The sequence below is a fragment of the Tachyglossus aculeatus genome, chromosome 20 (genome assembly GCF_015852505.1).
Source record: "Tachyglossus aculeatus isolate mTacAcu1 chromosome 20, mTacAcu1.pri, whole genome shotgun sequence".
NCBI classification, from domain to species: Eukaryota; Metazoa; Chordata; class Mammalia; order Monotremata; family Tachyglossidae; genus Tachyglossus; species Tachyglossus aculeatus.
Window position 1 is genome coordinate 18,784,641 of NC_052085.1, and position 12,629 is coordinate 18,797,269.

Consider the following 12,629-nt stretch of genomic DNA (forward strand, 5'->3'; position numbering starts at 1 on the left):
GAGACTCCATGCCCACATTCTCACGCCCATGTTCTCGCCAACGGCTTTAGGGAGGCTTTTTTCAGGGACAGAGGGAGAACCTCATATTCAAAATGGTTTATTTCCAAAGAAGGAAACTGCCTTTCCCCAGTGGGGAATCACTGAAAACGGAACCAAAGTTCTAGTTGCCGGGGCAGTGGTGCTTGGCTCCAGCCCACGCGGGCTTTCTTGACTTTTCTGGAGGAGTTGAAAGACGAGGAAGTTAAATTTCACCCAGGGATCACGTCTTGTGCCTCCGTTTCATACTCTCTGGCACTTGGTAGAGTGCTGGGCATACAGTAGACGTTATGGCAATACCATCGCTAGTAAGTAACGATTGTGCCAGGAGTGGGAGGAAAACACAGAGATGACATGCTGGCATATGCCAAGCACGGGGCCGCAAAGGATGAGCAGGGTCTGGGAATTGGCAGTGAACAGCCCATGAGTTGGGGCAGCCTGTCAGTCACTAGAAACAGGTGAGGGACACCTCAGATTCAATTCATCTGTCACAATCATGGACAAACGAGGCTTTGACTCATGGACTGCCTTTCCCCAGTGGGGAATCACTGAACATGGAAAAAAAGTTCTAGTTACCTGGTGCCCTGGGTGTAACCCACACCCGGGCAGTGGTGCTTGGCTCTAGCCCACACAGGCTTTCTTGACTTTTCTGGAGGGGTTGAAAGACAAGGAAGTTAAATTTCCCAAGGGGATCATGTCTTGTACCTCTGTTTCATACTCTCTGGCACAATGTCCAAATAAGACATATCATGGCTCATTTGAAGGGCTCATTAATGGTCATCATGATTCTTCTTGGGGCCTATTGTTGGTTTCAACACGTCAGAAAAGCCATCCTGATAGTGCAAATAGGCCTCCTCTAATTGAAGCATTGAAATTGAAGGCCCTAAATGAAATCCCATCCCCCTTAAGACCGTGAGCCCGTTGTGGGCAGGGATTGTTGTCTCTCTTTATTGCTGTGCTGTACTTTCCAGGCGCTTAGCCCAGCGCTCTGCACACAGTAAGAGCTCAAAAATACAACTGATTGAATGAATGAATGAATGAAATTATGGAAAGTGAAGTTAGATCAGCTTTACAATGTCTGGTCAAAAAGAAGGCACCTGGCTTTGACAGGATTCCTATTAAGGTGTTTCAAGCAGCTGGAGAGGAATCAGTTAAAGTCCTTACCAAATTATGTCAAAAGGTATGGCTAACCGCTGAGTGGCCATCTGATTGGAAGAATACTGATATGTTCCAATACTGAAGAAAGGAGATACAACTAAGTGCGACAATTACCGTACAGTTTCCTTGATCTCACTTTGCTACACACAGCAAAAGTTACACAGCATCGAATGGAGATCTACATGGAACATGAATTGCCCGATGTTCAAGCAGGATTCCCTAAATGATGAGAGACACGAGATATTGTTGCCAACTTGTACTTCCCAAGCGCTTAGTACAGTGCTCTGCACACAGTAAGCGCTCAATCAATACGACTGAATGAATGAATATTATTGCTGATGTCCGTCGGATAATTGAAAAGGCAAGAGAATATCAAAAGGAAGTCAGCATGTGCTTTATTGATTATAGTAAGGCCTTCAACTGCATGGATCATGAGAAACTCCTGAGTATATTAAGGAAAATGGACATGCTGGACCATTTAATTGCATTAATACGAAATCTGTATGATGAACAGGAGGCTACAATAAGAACAGAATATGAAGAAACAGATTGGTTTGCCATTAGTAAGGGCATAAGACGAGGATTTGTCTAATCACCTTATCTGTTCATCCTTTATATCAAATACATAATGAGAAGCTGGACTGGACAAAGACGAATGGGGAGTAAAGATTAGAGGAAGGAATATAAACAACCCTCAGTAGGCTAATGACACTACTAGCAGAAAGTGAAGAAGATTTGAAGGGCTTATTATTAAAAGTTAAGGAACAGAGCAAAAAGATGGGCCTACATTTGAATGTCAAGAAAAAAAGATCATTACAACTGGAAGTTTTGACACATTTGTAGAGGATGGAGAGAAGATTGCCAACTTGTTGCCAACTTGTACTTCCCAAGCGCTTAGTACAGTGCTCTGCACACAGTAAGCATGCAATAAATACGATTGAATGAACTGAATGAACTTAAATAGTTGACAATTTTTCTCTCCTGGGATCGATAATCTGTAATAAAGGAACTAGTACTCAAGAAATATGCCTAAGATTAATGTTAGGAAGACTTGCTATGAAGAGCCTGGAAAAAGTCATGAAATCTGCTGATGTAACAGTTGCCACAAAAATACAAATTGTCAGTTCTATGGGGTTTTCAGCGACAATGTATGGATCTGAAAGCTGGACAATGAAAAAACAGGATAGAAAGAGAATCCATTGTTTTGAAATGTGGTGACTGAGAAGGCTTTTGTGAATACCATGGACTGCCTGAAAAACAAACAAACGGATTTTGGAGCAAATTAAGCCAAAGTGGTCTTTGGAAGGCCAAATGACTCGATTTAGATTAGCTTATTTTGGGCACACGATCAGGGGGACTAACTCTCTGGAGAAGACACTAATAATAGGAAATGTCCAGGGAAAACGTGGAAAAGGCAGACCAGGCGCTAGATGGATAGAGACCATAACAACCATAATGGAAGAACTGTTAGATAACGGAAGAACCGTTAAAAATATTCTGAGTTATGGCAGAAGACAGGACGTTCTGGAGAAAATACATCCACAGAGTCTCTATGAGTCCGAAACGACCTGACAGCACTTGACAGCAATAAATGAAATCAGCAGTAAATCTCAGGGCAACACATCACTGGAATTGGTTTTTGTATAAGCAAACTGTGAGAAAGACTAATTTACATGTGTCAACCCACTCCTAGTCCTTTTATCTATGTCATTACCTCTTTAACAAGGGCTTTCTCTTGTCTTGTTTAATGTAATCAGCTATCAATGTGTGGGGAGCCCCAAACTAAGCACATTACTAAGCACTTGGGAGAGTACAGTAGAATAGCAGACACATATATGTTGCCACCTTGTACTTCCCAAGCGCTTAGTACAGTGCTCAGCACACAGTACATGCTCAATAAATACGATTGAATGAATGAATGAATTCCCTGACCACAGTGAATTTACAGTCAGGATGGGGAGACAAGCTACACTAAAGGACCATGAAATTCTGAGAAATTGCTTTGTTGGTTGTTGAGGGAATAAGGGCAGCTCAGTGGGCTTTCAGGGTCTGCTGGGGAGTCTAGGGGGCAGCCCCAGTGGGACTGGGAGGGGGTGACCCTGGAAGGTCCCATCCAAGAGACTGCCACCCTCCAGCAGACACCTTCCTTGGGGTGGGATGGAGGTGGGGTTGCCCATTCCAGGCCTCGAGCTAATGGGAGAGTCAGGAAGCCTGGTTCGGCTTGGGGTCTCAACGCCTGGAGTCTCGTGGCCCAGGGCCACCACCTACAAAGGAAGTGGGGCCTCTGCCCTCGCTTCACAGCACTGTGAGGATGATGAAAGCGCCAGAGATTCTGGGGCCATATCCGCCAGTAGAGGGGTAAAACCCAGAACCACCATCTTGGCTCCTGCTACAACTATCAACTGCGCTCAAAACACACTGGGGGGGCAACAGTAGTTTCAACCCCTGAATTTCAAGGGGATAACTGTCCCCATCATCTCCATAGGTTGGGCACTCAAGTGATGAGAGACACGAGATATTATTGCTGATGTCCGCTGGATAACTGAAAAGACAAGAGAATATCAAAAGGAAGTCAGCATGTGCTGATTATAGTAAGGCCTTCGACTGCACGGGTCACGAGAAACTCGTGATGAGTTTCCCATGATGACGAACTTTTGTCCACTTTTAGGCTCCTGTCTAAATTTCCAAGTAATCATTTATTAGGCAGAGTACACGGAGAGAAGAGGGCTTTTTTCCCCAAAGGAGGCTCTGGTATCATAATAACGATGGTATTTGTTAAGCGCTTACTACGTGCCAAGTATTGTTCTAAGCACTGGGGTAGATACAAGGTTATCAGGTGGTCCCCCGTGGGGCTCACAGTCTTAATCCCCATGTTACAGATGGAGTGACTGACGTACAGAGGAGTGAAGTGACTTCCCCAAAGTCACACGGCTGATGAGTGGCAGAGTCGGCCTTCGAACCCACGACTTCTGATTCCTAAGCCCGTGCTCTTCCCAGTAAGCCATGCTGCTCCTGCTAAAACTGTCAACTATACTCACAATGTATTGGGGGCAATAATAGCTTCAATCCCCGAATTTCAAGGGGATAACTGTCCCCATCATCTCCATAGGTTGGGCACTTTTGTCCTAGGATCTCCTGGGAAGAATCTGCCTCCCTGCACGCTTGGTCGCCCGACACCGGCTCCTGTCTAAATTTCCAAGTAGACATTTACTAGGCAGAGTACATGGAGAGAAGAGGGCTTTTTTTTTCCACCAAAGGAGGCCCTTGTATCATCATATCACACTACAGTTTGGGATCCCATTTGGGGCTCCATTTTCCATGGCCTCCTTTGAACTTTTCCCAAATCCTTTCCACAAGCCAATCGCAGGTAGGGTGACCCCAGAGAGCACGTGGGAATACTGGACTTTAAGATGCCCATACGGCACTTTCGACAGGGTTTAATAGGCTCTCAATAAATACTATGTCTACAACATGATACTAAGTGAATTACATGGAACACTCAGTGTAATGTGACATCACAAGCGCTATTTTGAGGAGATAGGCTGTACTCACCCAGACATATAAAATTTCTCTGAGGGAACTCCAGCCCAAACTTGCTCCAGGGCCATTGCACTGTCTTCCCAAGTGCGTGTGAACCTGGGGCCGCATTCAAGCCACAGAAGCCACGGCTGAGGGAGATTGGTCACTGAAAATAAATTTTCCGGGCCTAAAGGCTTCCAGTTCCATATCTGTACAATACAGGGGAAAGATAATAACAATAATGATGATAATAATAATGATGATGGTATTTGTTAAGCGCTTACTACGGTGAGAGAACTGTTCTGCAGTTGAAAGATCAACCGCAAACCTGACTGCCCATATGAAGCTGAAAATCTGACCATTCTAGCCTGCTTGAGAAAAGTTGTTCAAGAAGATCCCTTTGCAAGGGATATATCATCCTGAATTTATACTTTCCAATCAATCCAATCAAATCATTCATATTAACTGAGCATTTACTGTGTGCTGAGCAGTGTCCTAAGGGCTTGGGAGAGTACAGTGTAACCGAGCTTAAAGTCTAGTGGGGGAGACAGACATTAAATAAATTAATTAAATTACAGACATGAACATAAGTGCTATGAGGCTGAGGGAGGGAGTGAATCAAGGGGTGGAAATCCAAGTTAAAGGGTGAGGTAGAAGTGGGAGAGGAGGAAATCAAGGTTTGGTTGGGGAAGACCTCTAGGAAATGTGAATTTTAATAAGGTTTTGAAAGTGGGGAGAGTGATCGTCTGTCAGAGGGGTTGGCAGCAGGATAGACAAGACAGAGGTATAACGAGTAGGCTGCCATTAGAGGAGTGAAGTGGGTAAGCCGGGTTGTAGTGGGAAATAAGAGAGGTAGGGACGGGAGGGGGCAAGGTGATGAGGTGATGGAGAACTTTAAAGCCAATGGTGAGTTGTTTCTGTTGGATGTGGAGGTGGATGGGCAAACACTAGAGTTTCTCGAGGAGCGGGGAGACTGAACAGTTTTGTGGAAAAATGATCTGGACAACAGGGTAACGTATGGACTGAAGTGGGGAGAGATAGGAAACAGGGAGGTCAGCAAGAAGACTGATGCAGTAATCAAGGAGAGATAAGACAGAGGCTTGGATTAACGTGGGAACAGTTTGGAGGGAGAGGAGAGGGCAGATTTTGACAATGTTGAACTGACAAAAGAAATTCTGCCCCCTTTTAAATGCAGCTTTCACGACTCCCTTGTTGCTGAACACAAATAGGTGAAGGAAAGCCCCTATGACTTCATCTTCATCACCAGGCACAGTAATTAACCAGTACCTCCCATTAACAGGGTCTGTACTAGTTTTTGAAGCCTGGATTGGAGGAACTAAAAGCCTAAGTGTCATTACGACTGTGCTTATTGGCCCATAAGACCGATTTTTCCAGAGAAGGAATTCCTTCAAAATTTATCTGTAACCCACCACAGGATATGCAATATTGTCACCTCTACATTAGTTGTGCTTGTTCATCTTATCTATTTTCCCCCAAATCACGTTGTTTCATTCTTTAATCTTTAACCCTAGTAGTGTTCCAATGGTAATGATCGATCAATAGCGTTTAACTGAGAAATGACCTCACGGGAGGTTAAGCGGCCAAGTGGAGTCTCCGAAAGAGTCGCGGGACTGGTCATGGGCGGCGTTCTGGTCGGATTGATCCGTTAGTGGGGTGTAAATTGGGGTCTTGGAGGCCGGTTGTGTGGGGGCTTTGCGTTGAGGTGAAGAAAGAATGGTCTGCCATCCGTCCCATCTCACAGGACTTTCACCTTGGTGTTATCCTTGACTCCTCTCTCTCATTCAACCAACATATTCAATCGGTCACCAAATCCTTCCCTCTCCATCCAAACTGCTACCATGGTAACACAATCACACATCCGATCTGCCTGGTTTACTCCAACTGCCTCCTTGCTGACCTTCCAACCTCCTGTCTCTCCCCACTCCAGTCCATACATCACACCTATGCCCGGATCATCTTTCATTCAATCGTATTTATTGAGCGCTTACTGTGTGCACAGCACTGTACTAAGCGCTTGGGAAGTACAAATCGGCGACATATACAGTCCCTACCCAACAGCAGGCTAACAGTCTAGAAGGGAGAGACAGACAATGAAACAAAACACGTGGACAGGTGTCAAGTCGTCAGAACAAACAGAATTAAAGCTAAATGCACATCGTTAACAAAATAAAGAGAATAGTAAATATGGACACGTAAAATAGAGTGATAAATCTGTTCAAACATTTATACAGGTGCTGGGGAAGGAGGTAGGGCGGAGGGGATGGGGAGGAGGAGAGGAAAAAGGGGGTTCAGTCTGGGGCTATGTGTTCAGCGCTTAGAACAGTGCTTGCCAGCTGTGTGACCCCTGGGCAAGTCACCTAACTTCTCTGGGCCTCAGTGACCTCATCTGCAAAATGGGGATGAAGACTGTGAGCCCCCCTGTGGGACAACCTGAGCACCCTGTAACCTCCCCAGCGCCTGGAATGGTGCTTTGCACCTAGTAAGCGCTCAACAAATGCCATTAATTTTCTACAAAAACGTTCAGGACGTGCCAACCTCCTCCTCAAAAATCTCGACTGCTTGCCCTTATTTATTCATCTTACGCCGTCGAGTCATCTCCAACCCACAGCGACACCATGGAGTCATCTCTCCCAGAATGTCCCAATGCCATGTGCAATTGTTCTGGTGGGGTAACCACAGTGGTTGCCCATCCACCTCCATATCAAACAAAAAAATTCCTCACCGTGGCTTTAAAGCACTCCATCATTATCATCATCATCATCAATCACATTTATTGAGCGCTTACTATGTGCAGAGCACTGTACTAAGCGCTTGGGAAGTACAAATTGGCAACATACAGAGAAAGTCCCCACCCAACAGTGGGCTCACCGTCTAAAAGGGGGAGACGGAGAACAAAACCAAACATGATAACAAAACAAAATGAATAGAATAGATAGGTACAAGCAAAATAAATAAATAATAAATAAATAAATAAATGGAGTAATAAATAAATAGAGTAATACCTATACCTCCATCACCTTACATCTCTCCTTCTACAACCCAGCGCGCATATACTTCGCTCCTCTAGTGCTAACTTTCTCACTGTGCCTCAATCTCGCCTGCCTCACCACTGACTCCTGGCAAAACATTCGGCCTCTGGCCCGGAATGCCTTCCCTCTTCAAATCTGACAATCCCATTTCAAGCCTTATTGAAGGCACGCCTCCTCCAGGAGGCCTTCCCAGACTAGGCCCCACTTTTCCTCATCTCCCATTCCCTTCTGCGTTGCCCTGACTTGCTCCCTTTGCTCTTCTCCCCGTGCATATATCTGTAATTTTATTTCACTCATTCATTCAATCGGATTTATTGAGCGCTTCCCGTGTGCGGAAGTGTGCTTGGGAAGTACAAGTCGGCAACATATGGAGATGGTCCCTACCCAACAACGGGCTCACAGTCTTGGGGGGGAGACAGACAACAAAACAAAACACGTGGACAGGTGTCGTCAGAACAAAAAGAATTAAAGCAAAATGCACATCGTTAACAAAATAAATGTAGTAAATATGTACAAGTAAAATCAATAGAGTAGTTAATCTGTACGGACATATATACAGGTGTTGTGACACAACAAAACAAAACATGTGATGTCTGTCTCCCCGTCCCTAGACCGTTAGTTCATTGTGGACAAGGGAGTGTCACTGTTTATTGTTGTGCTGTATGTTCCCAAGCACTTAGTGAAGTGCTCTGCACACAGTAAGTTGCTTAATAAATCATCATCATCATCATCATCATCAATCGTATTTATTGAGCGCTTACTATGTGCAGAGCACTGTACTAAGCGCTTGGGAAGTACAAATTGGCAACATATAGAGACAGTCCCTACCCAACAGTGGGCTCACAGTCTAAAAGGGGATACCACTGAATGAATGAATGCGCTTGCCTGAGTCTGTAGCAGCAACAGCCATGGTTGTGACAAGCAGATTTGAGGACGACAACACTTGTGTGGTCCCATATTGTGTCCACCGCCACCCCAGTGAGTCCCCAGGCAGAAAGTGTCAGGGGACAAGAGGGAATATGAAGATCCCCTCTACCTTGTCTAGACTTTCCAGGATATTGTCCACATTCTTTTCCTCTTCCTTAACGCAGATAATCTCACCTGTTTGCCTTAAGTAAGTGCTCAATAAATGCGACTGACTCACCGATTATATTGCATTTGTGCTCTGCTCACAGTAAGTGTGCAATAAATGCAGTGGATAGATTTAATTACCATTAGAAGGCACGATCTCTAGAGCATAAAACTTGTTTGGGGCAGGGAATGTGTCCACCGACTGCCGTATTGTACTCTTCCAAGCGTTTAGTACAGTGCTCTGCACATAATAAGCAACCAGTAAGTACCACTGAGTACACTAAAATTAGAAGAAGTGATCTCTAGATTGTAAGCTCTTTGTGGGCAGGGAACATGTCCACAAACCCTGTTTTATTTGCCCAAGTGCAGTGCTCTGCACCCAGTAAGCGCTCAATAAATCGCACTGATTGAGAAGCAGCATTGCTCAGTGGAAAGAGCCCGGGCTTTGGAGTCAGAGGTCATGGGTTCAAATCCTGACTCCACCACTTGTCAGCTGTGTGACTTTGCGCAAGTCACTTAACTTCTCTGTGCCTCTGTTACCTCATCTGTGAAATGGGGATTAAGACTGTGAGCCCCCCGTGGGACAACCTGATCACCTTGTAACCTCCCCAGCGCTTAGAACAGTGCTTTGCACACAGTAAGAGCTTAGTAAATGCCACCATTATTATTATTATTAAGTCTCCTGGGCCTTGGGGAATGTCCTGAATCATTCTATAGACAAGAAGGCAACACCACCTCCCCCTTTATCCTCTTCCTGAACAACCTTGTAGTCATCATCATCATCATCAATCGTATTTATTGAGCGCTATGTGCAGAGCACTGTACTAGGCGCTTGGGAAGTACAAATTGGCAACATATAGAGACAGTCCCTACCCAACAGTGGGCTCACAGTCTAAAAGAGTGGGCTCACAGTCTAAAAGTCCCCTCTCCCCCATTTAATGCTCAGATTGCGAGCCACTCGAGGGCCAGAAATTGTGTCTAATTCCGAATTCTGTACTTTCCAAGAGCTCAGCACAGTGCTTAGCACTCAGTACGCACTCAACAAATGCGACTACTAATACAAGTCTTGCACCCAGTCACAAGCACAGTTGTAACCTCCTAGTACGCAGAGGCGAGACCGGCAAATGGAGAGATATCGACCGTCTAGCGAATGGATGAATTACAGTTCTGTGGAGACTGCGATTCGTTATAAGAAAAAGTGAAATCCTGGTGTGAAATCTGAACTGTAGAACAACCCATTGTGCTTCTCCTGGGGCCATGTGAATAATAAAAAAAACTGCCAATTTCCACAGTGCAGCTGGATAGATGGTTTCAGTGAGAAACTGTCGGCAGATTTCCCAAGTCCAAAGCTTTTTTCCCCCAACCGGGCCAGGCATAATTGTTAAATTGCCTGTTTGGTGATTTTGACTACGACAGCCATTCGCAAGTAAATTGAGCCCAGTATAACCTTTGCTATTTGGATTTGTTATGTGATATTACGTTAAGCGCTGGGATTTCTCTTTTTCTAGCCTGGAGACGGGAGTGGTGGTGGAAGAGAGAGGGGCACCACTTTTTTTGATTAATTTCTAGTTGTTTTGGGGTTTGTCTCCCATTAGATTGTAAACTTCTCGAGGGCAAAGACCTTCTTTGAACATTCGCAGGTGCCCAGCACGAGGCCTAGTATATAGAAGATGCTCAATGCATATTATAGCAATGAGTTAGCAATGAATGAATTAGTACAGTGCTCTACACATAGTAAGCGCTCAATAAATACGATTAATTGATTGATTGATTGAATGAGTGACCGACAAGGATGCTCACCGTCTGCCAGCATCAGTCTTTTCTTCTTTTCTTCTTCTTTCTCCCCCTTTTAGACTGTGAGCCCACTGTTGGGTAGGGACTGTCTCTATGTGTTTCCAACTTGTACTTCTCAAGCGGTTAGTACAGTGCTCTGCACACAGTAAGCGCTCAATAAATACGATTGATTGATTGATTTGTGGAGGTGTTTCTGGCTTTCTTGTTCCACCAGGCACACTCTAGCTGCACAGAAGCCTCCAGCTTCTTCATGGTGTCGATCACCCGGCCATTGATTACCCTCTCTGCTTTCTTCCTCATTGCCAGCAAGGGCTCGTTGTTCTGCAGCTGGAGCAAACAAGGAACCCACCTCAATTTTTCCCGCCGAACCAACTTCTTTGGTAACTGGTCTCCTGTAATCCACAGTGCTCAGACTCGAGCTTGAACGAACAGCCGCCAGCTGAGCAGATTTTATTTCTTCGGTCTCCAACTGTTATTTCAGGGAGGAGAGGGAAGTACGCACAGTCTCTCAACTTCTAAACTGGGTATCTGACTTGCATAGCAAGGGTAGCATGGCAGAAAACCTGAAAGCGCCGACTCTGTCATACTGTAGTAAGCCTGGCATCAATCAATCAATTGTATTTATTGAGCGCTTACTGTGTGCAGAGCACTGTACTAAGCACTTGGGAAGTACAAGCTGGCAACGTATAGAGACAGTCCCTACCCAACAGTGGGCTCACAGTCTAGAAGGGGGAGACGGAGAACAAAACCAAACATACTAACAAAATAAAATAAATAGAATAGATAGGTACAAGTAAAATAAATAAATGAATAAATAGAGTAATAAATATGTACAAACATATATACATATATACAGGTGCTGTGGGGAAGGGAAGGAGGTAAGATGGGGGGGGGGGGAATCTGGTACAAATGGCCTACTATGGGAATTAAGGGGGAATTCCTAAAATGGGAATTAAGACCGTGAGCCCCCTGTGGGACACCCTGATCACCTTGTTACCTCCCCAGCGCTTAGAACAGTGCTTTGCACATAGTAAGCGCTTAACAAATGCCATCATTATTATTCTTATTATTACTAGACAGGTGGAAAGAGAGGATCTTTGGGGCCCAGACAGCTCCATCAGACCAAGGCTGGCCTGACCCAGGAAGCTTCGGGACCGTACCCAATCCCGACACCTCAATGACCGATTGACTCCCACTGGGCACCGATGGGGAAAAGGAGACAAGGATGACGACTTGTACTTCCCAAGCGCTTAGTACAGTGCTCTGCACATAGTAAGCGCTCAATAAATACGATTGATGATGATGATGATGACGACGACCCCTTTCCAGGGGTTACTGTCCCCAGCTTTACAAGTAGAGGCCAGTAAGGGAGTTGGACTCTCTGGTCCTCAGTTCCACCTGGCGTGACTTCAGTGGTATTCCAGGAATACATTTTTCCTAATCTCAGCACTGGTCGGCATCCCGTGGCGAGGAAGTGACTCGGGCTGAGGAAATTTCAGGAGAGTTTCATGTCACTCTTACAAAAAGTCTATTTTTACCATCTGGGGATACTCCACTATTTTGTCTTGCTTGTCTTATGCTAAATTGTCTCTGACCCATTGTGATGCCATTGACTCATCTCTCCCAGAACTCCCACTTCCATCGGCAATCGTTCTGGAAGTGTAGCCGTAATTTTCTTGGTAAAAATACGGAATGGTTTACCATTGCCTCCTTCCGCGCAGTAAACTTGAGTCTCCACCCTGGATTCTCTACCACACGCTGCCGCCCAGCACAGGTGAGTTTTGACTTGTAGGAGACTGCCCAAGCTGGGAATGGAACAGATATTCTTCTGCTTGACCCTCCCATTGTCAAAACTGGTAGAGTACTGGAAACTCTATAGGTGTGACCCTGAGAGGGGGAACTCCACTACCACGACAGGCCGAAGCGCACCTTCTCCCAGAAAGACCGCTTCCTCCACACCCAATGGATGTGGCGACTCGCGTTTCCTAGCCAGGGATCCAC